The sequence below is a fragment of the Anolis sagrei genome, chromosome 4 (assembly GCF_037176765.1).
Source record: "Anolis sagrei isolate rAnoSag1 chromosome 4, rAnoSag1.mat, whole genome shotgun sequence".
In the NCBI taxonomy this organism is placed as follows: domain Eukaryota; kingdom Metazoa; phylum Chordata; class Lepidosauria; order Squamata; family Dactyloidae; genus Anolis; species Anolis sagrei.
In genome coordinates this window covers 248,572,419-248,589,399 of record NC_090024.1, presented here as the reverse complement: position 1 = coordinate 248,589,399, position 16,981 = coordinate 248,572,419, and the positions used below count along the sequence as shown (strand labels likewise).

Below are 16,981 nucleotides of genomic sequence, written 5' to 3'. Positions count from 1 at the left end.
TAAAAACACTCAAGACTTGGCTGTGTGGTTGTGCATTTAAGTCATCAGATCTAATTTGGCAAGTGGTCACTTGAATGTTTTTATGTGGAATGTTTTTATATTGTGTAAATGCTATTTTAGATTGTAAGTCGCTCGGAGCACCTGGGTGGAGAGCGACTAACTAAGAAATAAAGTGAAGTGAAGTGAAGGATTATGCTTCATGTGGTTTGCCATTGAACTTTGGAAACTTTACTTTTATGTTAAAGAGTTTGCTTTTTCTTCAATAAACTACAAAACCTTCAGCTTTGGTGTGGTGTGGTGTGGTGTTCTGAGCAAGGTGAATCTATCCTGAGCTGTGACAGCTGTTACACCACAGCCTCCTCAGAGTAGCTCCTCCAAACTGCTCCCCAGAGCAAAGCCTTTGCCCATAGGTCTCCTCCGAGAAAAGGCTCTCCTTCAGCATCTCCTGCTGGAACTCTTCGCTGGTGAACCAGAACTCCAGAATGTATTCAAAGAAACAGTTATAGCCCTTTGGGTGTGGTACAAGATTTCTGGTTGACCTACTTAGCCAGCTGAACAAGATAATTACTGTATTGTCGAAGGCTTTCGTAGCCGGAATCACTGGGTTGTAGGTTTTTCCGGGCTATATGGCCATGGTCTAGAGGCATTCTCTCCTGACGTTTTGCCTGCATCTATGACAAGCATCCTCAGAGGTAGTGAGGTCTGTTGGAATTAGGAAAAAGGGTTTATATATCTGGAATGACCAGGGTGGGAGAAAGGGCTTTTGTCTTCTGGAGCTAGGTGTGAATGTTCCAACTGACCACCTTGATTAGCATACAATGGCTTGACAGTGCTTGGAGCAAACTTTTGTTGAGAGGTGATTAGATGTCCTTGTTTGTTTCCTCTCTGTTGTTGTGCTGTTGTGATTACAAGGAAACAAACAGAAGTGTATTCTGTGTCGAGTATACTCCTTGCAGTGTATATTGCTCAACAAAGAGTAGCTCCACTATCTATGTCCCCTTAGGATCCACCCCTCCAGAAGACTGTTGGTGAATTTCTCACCTCAAAAGTTGAGGGTTTTTTTGATAATTTGAACCCAACCGCCTGACGAAGGCTCTTGTGAGTTGAAACCGGTTGCAGGTTGGAGTCAATTCATGTGACTACTGGAGTTTACTCATATGTAATAAAGAACAGGACATTTTCTCAAACAAAGACTTTGTTTTATACTTCAAGAGAAGAACCAGTTGTTTCTACTTAATGTGAATGTGGCAGTTTTTTTAATATGTGTAATTGTAATATATACATTGAGTTGATTTAGTTATTTTCATATTACCACAATCAGTGGATTTTGGTCTCCACAGTTTCAGGGGAACCCATTTTTCTTTTTGGCGTAATGTGTGTAGAAGCACATTTCTTTGTTTGCCTGCATTTGAAGTGTATAAAAGGGAACATCAACGCCTTTATCATGGCTCTGGTTGCTTTTGGACACAGCTCCACTCCAGGGTCCCAGCTGGAAATAAAGCCGTACTCTTCTTTCTCCAGAAAGGATCTCTTTTGGTATCCTCTCTCCTATCATGCTGCTACACCATGACCTTCTTGCAAGCCAACTCATCAAATGTGGTCTAGGCAATGTTGCACCCAGGCTTCCCCAGAAGTGTCTTCTGCCAAATCCAAGGGATAGACCTGCCTGGAATCAGAGCAATGGACAGAGAAGGAGGACCAGGCCAAGGACTGATGGGACTCCAGAACCAGAACTCAAACCCCCAACAGCCTCTGGACCAGTGTTTCTCAACCTGGGGGTCGGGACCCCTGAGGGGGTCGTGTGGGGGTGTCAGAGGGGTCGCCATAGACCATCAGAAAACAGTATTTTCTGATGGTCATGGGGATTCCATGTGGGAAGTTTGGCATAATTCTATCGTTGGTGGAGTTCAGAATGTTTTTTGATTGTACTGAACTATAAATCCCAGCAACTACAACTCCCAAATGTCAAGATCTATTTTCCCCAGACTCCACCAGTGTTCACATTTGGGCATATTGAGTATTCGTGCCAAGTTTGGTCCAGATCCAGCATTAAATGATTCCACAGTGCTCTCTGGATATAGGTGAACTACAACTCCCAAACTCAAGGTCAATGCCCATCAAACCCTTCCAGTGTTTTCCATTGGTCATGGGAGCCAGATTTGGTTCAAATCCATTGCTGGTGGAGTTCAGAATGCTCTTTGATTATAAGTGAACTATAAATCCCAGCAACTGCAACTCCCAAATTACAAAAACAATCCTCCCTCAACCCCACTAGCATTCACATGTGGGTGCATTGGGTATTTGTGCCCAGTTTGGTCCAGTGAATGAACATGCAGCCTGCAGATCAGATATTTACATTATCATAGAATCCTAGAATCAAAGAGTTGGAAGAGACCTCCTGGGCCATCCAGTCCAACCCCATTCTGCCAAGAAGCAGGAATATTGCATTCAAATCACCCCTGACAAATGGCCATCCAGCCTCTGCTTAAAAGCTTCCAAAGAAGGAGCCTCCACCACACTCCCTCCGGAGCAGAGAGTTCCACTGCTGAACGGCTCTCACAGTCAGGAAGTTCTTCCTAATGTTCAGATGGAATCTCCTCTCCTGTAGTTTGAAGCCATTGTTATGATTTATAAAAGTAGTAAAATGGCTGTTATGAAGTAGCAACGAAAACAATATTATGGCTGGGGGTCACCACCACATGAGGGACTCTATTAAGGGGTCGCGGCATTGGGAAGGTGGAGAAACACTGCTCTGGACCCATAAGAAGGTCAAGGGAAGCCCCTCCAGGAATGGGATATGGGCATTTGGGGAGCATGGGGAGAAGGAGAGGGAAACCCAAGGAGGAAGCAGGGATTTCAGGGCAAAAACGAGAGCAGGTTTCTTCAACCGAACCTCCTTCCAAAGGAGACCTCCTCTTCCCATCAGCCAAAAATGAGTCCAGACTCTTGAGGTGCAGAATGCTGGGGCATTTATTGTTAATGCAAGGGGGTTAGCAAAGCGGAATTGGGACCAACATCAATGGGGCAAGTGGGGATGGTGCAGGACTTGGATGACGGGGCAGAGATGGGCACAGGAGCTCCGGTGGTGGCTGTCCGTGGATCCAGGCCTCCTCCGAGGTCAACCTGTGAAAAGGAGAGGAAATCAGAGGCAGGAGGAAGGAGGGAGGGAGGGGCAGAGATACTCCAGGCTGGCTATTGCTCTCTTCCCAGAAGCGAGGGAGGCCTCTTCCCTTCTCGTTGCTGTAGACGTCTTCCCTAAGGAAAGCCAGATGTTACCTCCACCCTCCCCTTCCTCATTAGTCTTATCTTGGACACCAGGCTAAAACCTGTGAGGAGCTAGATCAGTGTTTTGCAGCTAGGGGGTTGGTACCCCTGTGGGGGTCACGAGGGGGTGTCAGAGGGGTCACTAAAGACCATCAGAAAACAGTATTTTCTGTTGGTCATGGGGGTTCTGTGTGGAAAGTTTGGTCCAATTCTATAGTTGATGGGGTTCAGAATGCTATTTCATTGTGGGTGAACTATAAATCCCAACAACTACAACTCCCAAATTGCAAGGTCTATTTTCTCCAAACTCTACCAGTGTTCACATTTGGGCATATTGAATATTTGTGCCTTGTTTGATCCAGATCCATCATTGCTCGAGTCCACAGTGTTCTCTGGATGTAGGTGAACTATAACTCCAAAAACCCAAGATCAATGTCCACCAGACCTTCCCAATATTTTCTCTTGGTCATGGGAATTCTGTGTGCCAAGTTTGATTCAATTCCATCATTGGTGGAGTTCAGAAGCCTCTTTGATTTTAGGTGACTTATACATCCCAGCAACTCCAGCATTACCAAATGACAAAATCAGTCACCCCCAACCCCACCAATATTCACATTTGGGGTGTATCGGGTATTTGTGCCAAATTTGGTCCAGTGACTGAAAATACATCCTGCATCTCAGATATTTACATTACAGTTCATAATAGGAGCAAAATTACAGTGATGAAGTAGCAACAAAAATAACGTTATGGTTGGGGGTCACCACGACATGAGGACCTGTACTAAGGGGTCGCGGCATTAGGAAGGCTGAGAATCACTGAGCTAGATAGTGATGACCAAAGTGCCTCTGTCTACTCAAGCAGATCCCTCTGTGATGGAGACAGATCTCCTGAGGAACGTTTCTCTGCCTCCTTTCCTTCCCATCTGCCTTCTCACTGCTCTTCTGGAGAAGGGAGCTGGACAGGACCAGCGTTCCGGCAGGAAAGGGAGGGGTGGGGGTCCCTGGAAGGAGGCTGTGTGGGGTGCCTTGGCTCCTGAATCAGGATGGCCACCCGCTCAGCCCTCTCCACCCAAGGGTCAATGAGCATGCCTAGGAATGGCACTCACCCTTAAGCAGGAGGCAGGCATGTTCGGCCGCATGTCCTAGTGCAACACTTCAGCTTCCCACGGCACTGGTGATCCGACTTGCAAATTGTGTCACACCGGTCAGGCTTGCTAAAGTTTATAGCTGGGCATTTCCCGGGCTTCTCTGGAAGAGACACAAACACAAGAGCTGTGAGACACAATCCACGGATCCAGGCTTCCTTCAGGGTCAGACTGTGAAGAGAAGAAGGAATGAGAGTCAGGAGAAGGAAGGAAGGAGGAAGGAAGGAGACAGGCACTGTGTTTGCTATTTCCATCTTCCCAGAAGTGATGGGGACCTATCGGTTTTCATTGTTGCAGATGTCTTCCCTAAGGCTGGAACGTGTCCAGAGGAGGGCGACTAAAATGATCAAGGGTCTGGAGAACAGGTCTGCCAGGTCACAGTCCCTCAAACTGTTGGAGGGCCGGGTTATAATTTGGAAAAAAACAAAACCATGAATTAATGCCTGGAGAACAAGCCCTATGAGGAGCGGCTTAAGGAGCTGGGCATGTTTAGCCTGAAGAAGAGAAGGCTGAGAGGAGACATGATAGCCATGTATAAATATGTGAGAGGAAGCCACAGGGAGAAGGGAGCAGATCAAGGGTCTGGAGAACAAGCCCTATGAGGAGCGGCTTAAGGAGCTGCTGGGCATGTTTAGCCTGAAGAAGAGAAGGCTGAGAGGAGATATGATGAGGGCCATGTATAATAAATATGTGAGAGGAAGCCACAGGGAGGAGGAGGAGGAGGGAGCAAGCTTGTTTTCTGCTTCCTTGGAGACTAGGACGCAATGGGACAATGGCTTCAAACTTCAAGAGAGGAGGTTCCATCTGAACATGAGGAAGGACTTCCTGACTGTGAGAGCCGTTCAGCAGTGGAACTCTCTGCCCCGGAGGGAGTGTGGTGGAGGCTCCTTCTTTGGAGGCTTTGAAGCAGAGGCTGGGTGGCCATCTGTCAGGGGTGATTTGAATGCAACATTCCTGCTTCTTGGCAGAATGGGGCTGGACTGGAGGATGGCCCAGGAGGTCTCTCCCAACTGTAGGATTCTATGCACACTGCACATATCTTATTTGTAGTGCAGAATACACTTAAAACAATACAATAGTTAAAATGAATAGCCGTTTTAATGAATATAAACTTATTAGTATTTCAATGGGAAGTGTGGTCCTGCTTTTGGCTGATGAGATAGGATTGTTCTCATTGTTGTTGTTGTTGTTGTTGTTGCGTGCTTTCAAGTAATTTCAGACTTAGATTGACCTTGAGTAAGGGCCGGGTAAATGACCCTGGAGGGCTGTACCCGGCCCTTGGGCCTTAGTTTAAGGACCCCTGCCATAGACCATGGTCTCCTTCTGGGGCGCCTCACAGGGATGGGTCTTGGGGGTCCTCTTCTGCAGTGGCTCCAGTCCTTCCTGGAGGGTCACACTCACAAGGTGTTGCTGGGGAACTCCTAATCGGCTCCACAGCCATTGTTCTGTGGGGTCCCACAGGGCTCAGTGTAGTCCCCCATGTTGTTCAACATCTACATGAAGCTGCTGGGTGAGATCATCCAGAGTTTTGGAGTCTGTACGCAGATGATGTCCAACTCTATCACCCATTTCCACCAGATGCTAAGGAAGCCATCCAATTTCTGAATCGATGCCTGGTCGCTGTGACAGGCTGGGTGAGGGTGAGCAAACTGAAGTTGAATCCAGACAAGACAGAGGTCCCCCTGGTCAGTCGCAAGGCCGTACAGGGTATAGGGTCACAGCCTGTGTTGGATGGAAGGGGTCACACTCCCCTTGAAGGCACAGGTTCGCAGCATGGGGGTCCTCCTGGACTTATTGCTGAGCCTGGAATCCCAGGTTGCAGCGGTGGCCAGGGGAGCTTTTGCACAATTAAAACTTGTGCGCCAGCTGCACCCGTACCTTGGGAAGTCAGACGGCCACAGTGGTCAACACTCTTGGTACATCTAGGATAGACTACTGCAATGCACTCTACGTGGGGCTGCCTTTGAAGACTGCGCGGAAGCTTCAAATAGTCCAACGAGAGGCAGCCAGGTTAATAATTGGAGTGGCGTACAGGGAGCACACAACTCCCATGTTACGCCAGCTCCACTGGTTGCCAGCTTGCTACTGGGCACAATTCAAAGTGCTGGCTTTGGCCTATCAACCCCTAAACGGCCCCAGCCCAATTTACCTGTCTGAATGCATCTCCCCCTATGAACCATCGAGGAGATTAAGATCCTCCGGGGAGGCCCTGCTCTCCCTCCCGCCATTGTCACAGGTGTGATTGGTGGGGACGAGAGGCAGGACCTTTTCGGTGATTGCCCCCCGGCTATGGAACCCCCTTCCTGGTGAGATCAGGTCGGCCCCCTCCCTCCTGTCCTTTAGACAGATGGTCAAAACTTGGCTGTAGGACCAAGCTTTCAGGACAGGGCAATAAAGCAGCAATAGGAAACCTTCCCAGGCCAATTAGATTAGACGCAGATGATCACAACAGTTTCAAACAGTATATTTTAATATTTATTTATTTATTTGACTTGTATACCGCCACTCCCAATTTGGCTCGGAGCGGTTTACAGCAGTAGAACAAAACAATACAACCAACTTTAAAATACAATAAAAACAAGAACCAACATAGTCCCGAGTTATTCACCCATCGAAAGCTTGTTGGAAAAGAAAGGTCTTACAGGCTTCCCGAAAAGCAAGTAGCTCTCGGATGGTTCGGGTTTCAACTGGCAAGGCATTCCATAAATAAGGGGCCACAATCGAGAAGGCTCTCTGCCTAGGAGAGGACAGGTGATAAGTCCGGATATTGAGATAGATTTATGTATGTATGTTGTTGTTGTTCATTCGTTCAGTCGTCTCGGACTCTTCGTGACCTCATGGACCAGCCCACGCCAGAGCTCCCTATCGGCCGTCCCCACCCCCAGCTTCTTCAAGGTCAGTCCAGTCACTTCAAGGATGCCATCCATCCATCTTGTCCTTGTTCGGCCCCTCTTCCTTTTACCTTCCACTTTCCCATATGTATGCATATGGTGAATTCGTGTTCCGGCATTGAATGTTTGCCATTTGTATGTTGTGCTCCGCCCTGAGTCCCCTTTGGGGTGACAAGGGCGGAATAGAAATGTTTTAAATAAATAAATAAATAAATACAAGGGTGAGTTTGCACCACAGAGCCGCCGGCTTAACTGGACTCAGGGGAGGAGGACACTGGGCCTCACTCCAGCTCTCTGGCCCCGATCTTTCCTATCTTCAAATGGATCCAATCTAGCTCCATTCTAGAGATGATCTGAAAGAGAATGGACAGGACAGAGAGGAGAAATATCCCTCAGGGGATGGGTTTCCTCACAGAGGAGCCAACCTGGGTAGACGTAGAGGGAAGACGATTTGGGTGATTAACTTGGTTAGGAATTAATTGGGTTGCAAATTATAAACAAATTAAGACCTAGGAGGAAGGGGAGAGTAGCGCTAATAGCTCAACGGCATTCATAGACTCATAGAATCCTAGAATCCAAGAGTGGGAAGAGTCCTCCTGGGCCATCATCCAGTCCAACCCCATTCTGCCAAGAAGCAGGAATATTGCATTCAAAGCACCCCTGACAGATGGCCATCCAGCCTCTGTTTCAAAGCTTCCAAAGAAGGAGCCTCCACCACACTCCCTCCGGGGCAGAGAGGTCCACTGCTGAACGGCTCTCACAGTCAGGAAGGTCTTCCTCATGTTCAGGCGGAATCTCCTCTCTTGTCGTTTGAAGCCATTGTTCCCTTGCGTCCTAGTCTCCAGGGAAGCAGAAAGGAAGCTTGCTCCCTCCTCCTCCCTGTGGCTTCCTCTCACATATTTATACATGGCTCCCATCATGTCTCCTTTCATCCTTCTCTTCTTCAGGCTAAACATGCCCAGCTCCTTAAGCCGCTCCTCATAGGGCTTGTTCTCCAGGCATTCATTCATGGTTTTTTTTTTCAAATTATAACCCGGCCCTCCAACAGTTGAGGGACTGTGACCTGGCCCTCTGTTTAAAAAGTTTGAGGACCCCTGGTCTATGGTATCGAAGGCCGCTGAGAGGTCCAGGAGAACCAACAGGGACGCACTCCTCCCCCTGTCGAGCTCTCTGCAGAGATCATCCACTAAGGCAACCATAGCTGTCTCAGTTCCATGTCGCGGTCTGAAACCCAACTGTGATGGATCCAAATAGTTAGTTTCATTCAAGAACCCTTGGAGTTGCGAGTTAACCACATGTTCCAAGACTTTGCCCGAAAAGGGGATATTGGAGACTGGGCAAAAGTTGTTAACATCAGTGGGATGCAGGGATTGCTTTTTCAGCAGCGGTTTTATCACAGCCTCTTTTAGACTCGCTGGAATGCCCAAAGGGAGGCATTCACCACCACCTTGACCCGCTCTGCCAAAGCCCCTCTGGCTTCCTTTATCAGCCAGGATGGGCAGGAGTCCAGGATGCATGTGGTCACCCGCGCCTCTCCAAGGATCTTGTCAACGTCTTTGGGTTGTACGAATTGAAATGAATCCATTAAGACTGCTCTCGCTACATCTTCAGAGACGGCAGTAACTGTGGAGTCCAGGGCGGGGTGAATCAGAGTGACTCTATCCGTGAAGAATCGTGCAAATGCCTCACAGCGAGCTGTCAAAGGATCAGGGACCGTCATGGGTGGCGGGATTCAACAAACCTCTGACTGTTTGAAACAGCTCAGCTGGACGATTCCTCACAGACGCAATGTTGGACGCAATGTAAGATTTATTTGCAGCCTTCACTGCCGCAGAGTATGTCCTAGCATAGGTGCACACGTGTGTCCGGTCTGACTTGTTGTGAGATGTCCGCCACATGCACTCTAGACTCCTCTTTGTTCGCTTCATTGCTGTAGTGTTGGGACTCGCTGCCATGACCCTCTTTTCCCAAGTAGCCCCAAAACCTCTAGGACCCTTTCATTAAATCAGACACCAGAAGCAAGGAGATCATTCAACAGGTTTATTTGGCCAAATCTTCCTGCGGGGTGAGCAAAAGCAATAAGTGCTACACAAGTGCCACACAAACTAAGACCCGGCTCTGTTCTTATAGTCAATACCTTGAGCATTCTTTGAGCATGTGCACAGGCCTCATCTCTATCTGTTCCTTTTTTCCCTCTTGTCAGTATTCCCATGCCTGTTTTTGTCTAGGTAAACACCTTTCGATCTTTCCCTTTGCCTGAGCTGGTAAATGTCCACTTCAAGACCCTTCTCTTTCTCTCTCCAGCCCTCCCTTGTCTTGGCTGGTGCTTTTTCCCATCACTCCCGTAGCCCTAGTTCTCTTCAATAGGGATGTTGTCATTCCCAGAAATCCTGGCTCTGCTCTTCCCTTGAATGGAGCTGGATTGGGTCAGCCACGCTAAGCAAGTTCCCTATCTTTTCTAGGCGCACAAACCCTTAACGATTCCTCTTAAAATGCCATTGTGACTTGAGGACGAGGCCATTCTTAGGTGGACCAAGAAATTATTGACTATACCCATAACGGAGGAAAGACCATGAAAAGGGTGACGGGTTTATTTTATGTATTTATTTCCTATATTTATACCCAGCCCTTCTCCCCCCGAAGGCGGACTCAGGGCGGCCTAACAAAAGCATCATACGATGCTAGCATCATACAAACAACCACAGTACAATCAAGATATCAAAAATTAAAACAATCAATTAAGACACATCCATTAAAATCGACATCCAAAAATCAGTCCTGGTCAAATCATTGCCATAAGTTGTGTGATCTTCTTCCACTTGCTGCTCACTGATCCAACACTTAGTCCAACACTTCCTTCTCAACACTTAGTCCCATCACCAGGTCTTGATCTTCCTTCTAAAAGACAAGAGGGAGGTGGCCAATCCGATATCTCTAGGAAGGGCATTCCATAGACGGGGGGCCACTGCTGAGAAGGCCTTGTCTCTCGTCCCCATCAACCGCGTTTGCGATAGTAGTGGGATCAAGAGCAGGGCCTCTCCTGAAGATCTTCAACTTCATGATGGTTCATGGCAGGAGATACGTTCGGACTGATCCAGTGTGTTATTGAGCAATTTCAAACGGCAGTGGATAGTGAGATCCAAGCAACTGTGGTTTAAGACACGTGAGAAAGAGAAGCCAATATCCCAGAATAAATCTCACAAAGTTGAAGGAGAAGCCACCAAGGTATTTATTTAATTTCAGCTGAAAGTGATGCCGGCTTGCTGTAATCCGCCCCCAAAATAAGCTGAGATACATAATACAGTAAAACATGCTCTTATATACACTTTTCAGGGTCCAAATTCTTCCCAGGACAGGAAAAGCAGGCGAAAGGTCATCACAAGACTTCAGTTGGTGACTTCTCCAATAATTTCAGGGCGACTCAGGGTGGTTTACAATGGCAACGATTCAATGCCCCAAAACACCACAAAACATTTAACAACATAATATAAAACCATAACAAGAGTACTAAAAGCGTACATCATTTGCGTCTCCTAATAAAAACATTTTTATTAGGAGTTATGGGTTAGGGTTAGGTAGTTATAGGAAGAGAGAGAGAGTGGAAAGGAATGGCAAATTTGTGTATTTTGGTAGGATATGTTTTAGTCCAGTTTCAGTAGAGGTGAGTCAAAGATTATACAGAAAAGCAAGCAATGGGTGTTGTCGAGCATTTTAGAATGGCTGTGGATTAGGTCCAAGCCATTGTGGGTAGTCTGGTGAGAAAAGAGAAGCTAATATTCCAGAATAAATCTCACCAAGTTGAAGAGAAAACCACCGAGATGTTTATTTCATTCCAGCTGGAAAGGATGGCGATTGTGGTAATTCTGCCAAACAAATCAACATGCCTGCTAGGCAGGTGAATACAGAATATATAGATTTCAGATTCAAAAGTTTCCATGCCCACACCCTGAGCCAGCTTCATTATGATTGGCTGTGACGTCGACAAGCCAGCAGGATAGCCAAGGGTGGCCTGAGCTCTGCTTTGGCCTCTCAACCAATGGGGTGGAAGGTAGGTGGGCAACAGGAAAACAATGAAGACATGTCCAGTTGACTGGTTTAAATGACTAATATTTGCAAAATGGCCCAGTGATTGCTTAAGCCCTCAAGCTGGCCAGGGTTTATTGTCTAAGTTCCTTGGAATCATCATCTGTAGTCTGGCCCAAATGGCCAGGTCCTTTGTTTTCTCATCCAGGGATATGGGGTGCGTTGATGAACTTTGGAACTGGTTTCAGCCAGCAGGGCTGACATAATGGAAGAAGCTGTAGTGAAGCTGTAGTGAAGTCCTAATTCTTTGGTGTTGGTGGATCAAGATGCCCAGAGGCCTTATCTCCAGATGGACTAGCCTTGTGCCCTCCGAGATCTGATTGATAAGAACCATTTGTTTTATTGTCCATGCAAATGGGTGTGGTGGAACCTTTTGTTAGGGGATTAGTAGCTTAGGAAGCACGAGGGGACTTCCTGAGCCAGGTGAGTTGCTGGATTTTGAAAACAGTGGCTTTTCCTTCATATTTCACAAAGATAGACATACACACATATAATGGGGAAAGGGAACATACAAGGAAATCATAAGGGGTAAACCAGGCAAGGTCAAGGGAGCCCTGTCAACCCTCCCTCCAGAGTCCATGAAAGGTTCATATAGATCAGTGAAATATCATAAAAGTTCATAAGGGTTTGCTATAGGGTCCACAAGAGTTCCAAAGTCCATGAAAAGTTGATTAAAGGTTTCTAAAAGTTCATAGAAAGTCCATAAAGTGTGGGTTACAGGGGCCTTGCCATGTGGGGCCATGGAAAGAGCCTTAGGTTCCCACATGGGGGAAAGATATGTAAGACTGTAGGTTTTATATAGCAATATTAAATAACTACTCACAAGCTGGTTTTGCTTTGAAATTGATATATTGCTTGTATCTCTGCAGCAAAGAAAGACACTGCTGATTTTTCCCCACCACCACTTCCTTTTATACACCTTTCCTGCCCATCTCCTCCTCTTCTCAGTTTCCTTATTAGAACTTGTTGCTTCACAAGTTCCAATACAAGGCTTTCAGCGTCCTCTGCTGGCTTCAAAATGTCACAGAGAGAAAATTGAGTCAGCCAGGACGATTCAGTCAGGATGTCACGGAGGGAATTTGTGATGTCTTCATGCTGTCAGAAATTGACTCCTGACAAGATAGGGGATTATGGGATCATTCCAACCTGGTGTCCTTGGTAAAACTATGAATTCCTTGGTTTTGAATAATCTTTTTCAGGGTCCTGAGGGGGCGGGCAGGGTGTCACCTCCGATATCATGAGTAGAAAAGATACATCTTGAGATTTGAGAAATAAGGGTAAGATTATAAAATATATTATTGACTTGGCATTTCCTCTTTTGCTAGTTTTAGACAAAAGGCCCTGGAATCCTTTTGTTTGTAGGTCATTCACTGATATTGATATTGTAGGTGACCCCCCCCCCCCCCCGGATTCTGTAAAAGATGGTTCAAAACCAAGGAATTTGTAGTTTTACCAAGGACACCAGGTTGGAATGATCCCATAATCCCCTATCTCTCCCCCAAGTGGGAACCTAATGCTCTTTCCATGGCCCCATGGCCCCACATGGCAATGCTCCTGTAACCCACACTTTATGGACTTTTCTATGAAGTTTTAGAAACTTTTTTCTCCCCAAGTCTCATGAACTTCCACTATGATTTTTAGGCTTTCAATTGACTTTTTGGTGGGTGGGATGGGTTGATATGATTTCTTTTTCCTCTTTTATGAATGTATACTTTATGAACCCCATATATGTCTGTATAAAAAAATATGAAATGTCACCTTTTCGTGAACCCAGCCACACATGGGCTCCAGGAGACTTCCTCTCCCCTCCTGGGCCAGATAAGCCCCCAAACAAAAAGGACTCAACAGAAACTCTTGCATGAACAATAGGACAATGGGCACGAGTTTTTTCGATGTTGGAGTTTGCCCATCTGGAGGATGTGCCCCATGGCAAATTCAATCATTCCTCACCACAGGGGACGTCCTGCCTAAGGAGGGTATTGATGTCCCCACAGCCTCCTTCTTTGTTGACATTCCTCAGAAGTCAGATACTATCAATGGACCCATTTCTCCTACCCAAGGATTTCAAAGAGTCTGACTTTTGGGTCAGACAAAGATGTATATTCCAAACACTCAACACAATAAAAAAGCCTGCTCGAGGACTTAAAAAGTTATTGCTGGTGATTGTACAAACATTAAGTCACCTAATCCACTCATCTTTTCTTCCTGGTTCATCGTTTCCCGCTCAGACCGCCTCCTCATTTCTCATTGGGTGAGAGGCCGAAGCGGCGCTGGCTTTCTCATTGGCTGAGGAGTGCCTAAGCCGGCCGCACCTCCCCTCCAGCTGATGACTCCAACCAATCAGCGTGAAGCTGGCTTAAGGGGGGGCGGGGACGGGAAGTTTGAATTTGACAGCTCTCTATCACTTTTAAAAATGTACTGTTCCGCCTTGCAAAACATGTCAGTTTTGGGCAAGGGATTGCAGCTTGGCGTCCGTACCAGCTGGGATGAAATAAAAGGCAACTCGGTGGCATTTTCTTCAACTTGGTGAGACTTTTTATTGGAAAATCAGGGAAAACTCTCTTGGGTGCTCCTTTTCTCACCAGGGCTGAAAGGACTCTCTTTGATGTGTGGGGACGGTCTCTGCCTCCTGGCAAAGACCCCTAAATTCTTGCTCGATATCATTATGGGGAACAATTAGCAGAGTCGTTAGTTCTGGCTGAGCAAAGCTCAGATACCTTTTGTGAAAGGGTTTCCAGTAAATTCCAGTAAACTCCAGTAAAGATAGCCGTTACCTTCTGCTTTAAATATATGAAATATAGGACATAAAGTTTTGATTAGTTGTACACACTATTCAACATAGGAAGGGTTGTTGTTGTTGTTGTTGCTGCTGCTGCTGCTGCTGCTGTTGTTCGTACCTTTGCAAATTGTCCAAGACCCAACCCTTATTAGAGTAGACTTTCGCTTATCCAACCTTCGTTCATCCAACTTTCCATATTATCCAACGCAGTCTGCCTCCTTCCCGGATCAACAACGGTTTCAATACATTGTGATGTTTTGGTGCTAAATTCGTAAATACAGTAATTACTACATAACGTTACTGTGTATTGAACTGCTTTTTCTGTCAATTTGTTGTAAAACATGGTGTTTTGGTGCTTCATTTGCAAAATCATAACATCATTTTGTTGCATGAAGCCCCCCTGGGCAAAATTATTTGTTCCCTTCGTGCTTGCAGCAGAGAGTTCCAAAGGCTGCAAAAACTAAAGTGTACCTGTTTGGCTTTGCACATGCTCAGACAATCAGGAAACTAGCTACAGACTGCCTATGATCCCTTAATAAATTGATTACCCTGAACTCTGTGCTTCTCTTGCCTTTCCTTGCTGTAATGTATCTTTCCCAGCCATCATGTCCCTCTTCTTGCTGCAATTCAGCCTTTCCCCTTTTCTTCTCTTTCCGGAGAGCTGGTTCCCCCATTAGGAAGCCTTTGGTAGTTTAAGCTCTCTCTGCTCATTGCTCATTATATTTCTCTCCTCTACATCATTCCAGCCTGGTGTCCTTGGCAAAACTATGAATTCTAGGCCTGGGTAACAACGGAAAAATTTGTTTCTAAAATCGATTCGTTTTTTGGGGTTTTTTGCGTTTCGATATTTAAAAGAATTCCGAAATTTTCCTTTAAAAAAGTTCGATATTTACAAAATTTCGTAAATGGTAAAAAAAATACAAAACAATAACGAAACAATAACGAATCGATTCGTTAATGGCGGCCGCGATCGCGCAATACGCTAAAAAAACTTCTGAAGCTTCCCTCTCCCTCTGTTGTTGACTGTTGGTGTGATATTATAATTTTTTTTCACTAATTAAACAAAAAACAACTATAAAACTTGCCCCAGACATGCGGAAATAATAACGAAACGACCTCAAACCAATAACAAAACGAATACATAACGAAATACGAAGCATTTATGAAACGAATTGAAAAATTTGTTTCGTTTTTAAGTTGCTCCAGAATGGTTCGTTATCGCTTCGTTAACAAAAAAATAATGAATTTTTAACGAATTACTAATTAACGAAACGAAACCGCCCAGCCCTAATGAATTCCCTGATTATAAACTGTATTTTAAAGCGGGGGGGGGGGGGTGTCACTCTTTATGAATGGAGTCCCTGTAAAAGCTTTAACGCAAAGCACATGCGTGTTGTGTTCTTCTATGGGCACCTGGTTTTGACAAGGCAAGACCATCGTGCCCTGTATGGTACTTTTTAAATGAGGCCCTTCTGTCTTCATGTTGGATGTATTTCCTGAGACAACCAAGGGCTGCAGTGTAAGACTGTAGGACCTGTACAGCAATATTAAATGACCACTCACAAGCCGGTTTTGCTTTGAAATGGATATATTGCTTGTATCTCTGCAGCAAAGGAAGACGCTATGGACTTTTCCCCACCACCACTTCCTTTTATACACCTTTCCTGCCCATCTCCCCCTCTTCCCACTTTCCTTATTAGAACTTGTTGCTTCACAAATTCCAATGCAAGGTTTCCAGTGCCCTCTGCTGACTTCAAAATGTCACAGAGAGAGAATTGATCCAGCCAGGATGATTCAGTCAGGATGTCACGGAGGGAATTTGTGATGTCTTCATACCGTCAGAAATTGACTCCTGACACACTGTCAGACTGTATGATCTATACAGCAATATTAAATAACCACTCACAAGCCGTCTTGCTTTGAAATGGATATATTGCCTGTATCTCTGCTGCAAAGAAAGACACTGCTGACTTTTCCCCACCACCACTTCCTTTTATACACCTTTCCTGCCCATCTCCCCCCTCTTCTCAGTGTCCTTATTAGAACTTGTTGCTTCCCAAGTTCCAATGCAAGGTTTCCAGTGCCCTCTGCTGGCTTCAAAATGTCACAGAGAGAGAATTGATTCAGCCAGGATGATTCAGTCAGGATGTCACGGAGGGAATTTGGGATGTCTTCATACCGTCAGAAATGGACTCCTGACATGCAGCTGGCAGGCGTCAGTGGGTGGGGTGGCCTTGGCAGAAACCAGAGGGGCAGACACTCCTGATGCCCATTTGGAGCCCACAGCAGGCACGATGGCCAGTGGGGCCTCTTGACTTCCATGACCTGGCCCATTCTGCCATGCTCTGATCTGGTCAAGTCCTGCTTCTTGGCAGGGGGTTGGACTGGATGGCCCAACTCTATGGTTCTATGGTTTTATGGTGTGGTCTTTACACCCGGAAGGACCTGAAGGGTCGGAGGAAGGATGCCAGCTCAGAGCGTGCATGAATGAGAAGCAAGGCCAGAGGTGCCTTCAAGGGGATTCCCAGGGACCACTCACCTTTCCCAGAAGTAGCGTGTGCCATGGCAGAGAGGGCCAGGAGAGCAAAGAGGACGAGGATGAAGCTGGTTGAGGACTTCATGGTGAGGCAGGACTCAGTGAAGCTCCAGCTCTGCCCACCTCCTCCCTTTATATCCCCTCCCAACAGAAACTGGGCAACCGAACCCCTGGCGTCAGCAGGGAACAAAGGACAAAGCCTGCCTTGTGAGATGTCCTTTGTGGCTGGAAACACAGGTGACACAAACAACAGATGCCAAAAGGAATCATGATGAATGGCACA

General features: G+C 46.3%; 1 long non-coding RNA gene across 1 annotated transcript; it reads right to left on the bottom strand.

Moving 5' to 3' along the window:
- Positions 1 to 3,032: 3,032 nt before the first annotated feature.
- Positions 3,033 to 16,791, bottom strand: LOC137096847 (uncharacterized). Its single transcript, XR_010909780.1, has 3 exons — positions 16,702 to 16,791; positions 4,371 to 4,512; positions 3,033 to 3,123 (listed from the first exon to the last, which is right to left on the bottom strand). It is a non-coding gene; the product is annotated as an uncharacterized lncRNA (long non-coding RNA).
- Positions 16,792 to 16,981: the final 190 nt, after the last annotated feature.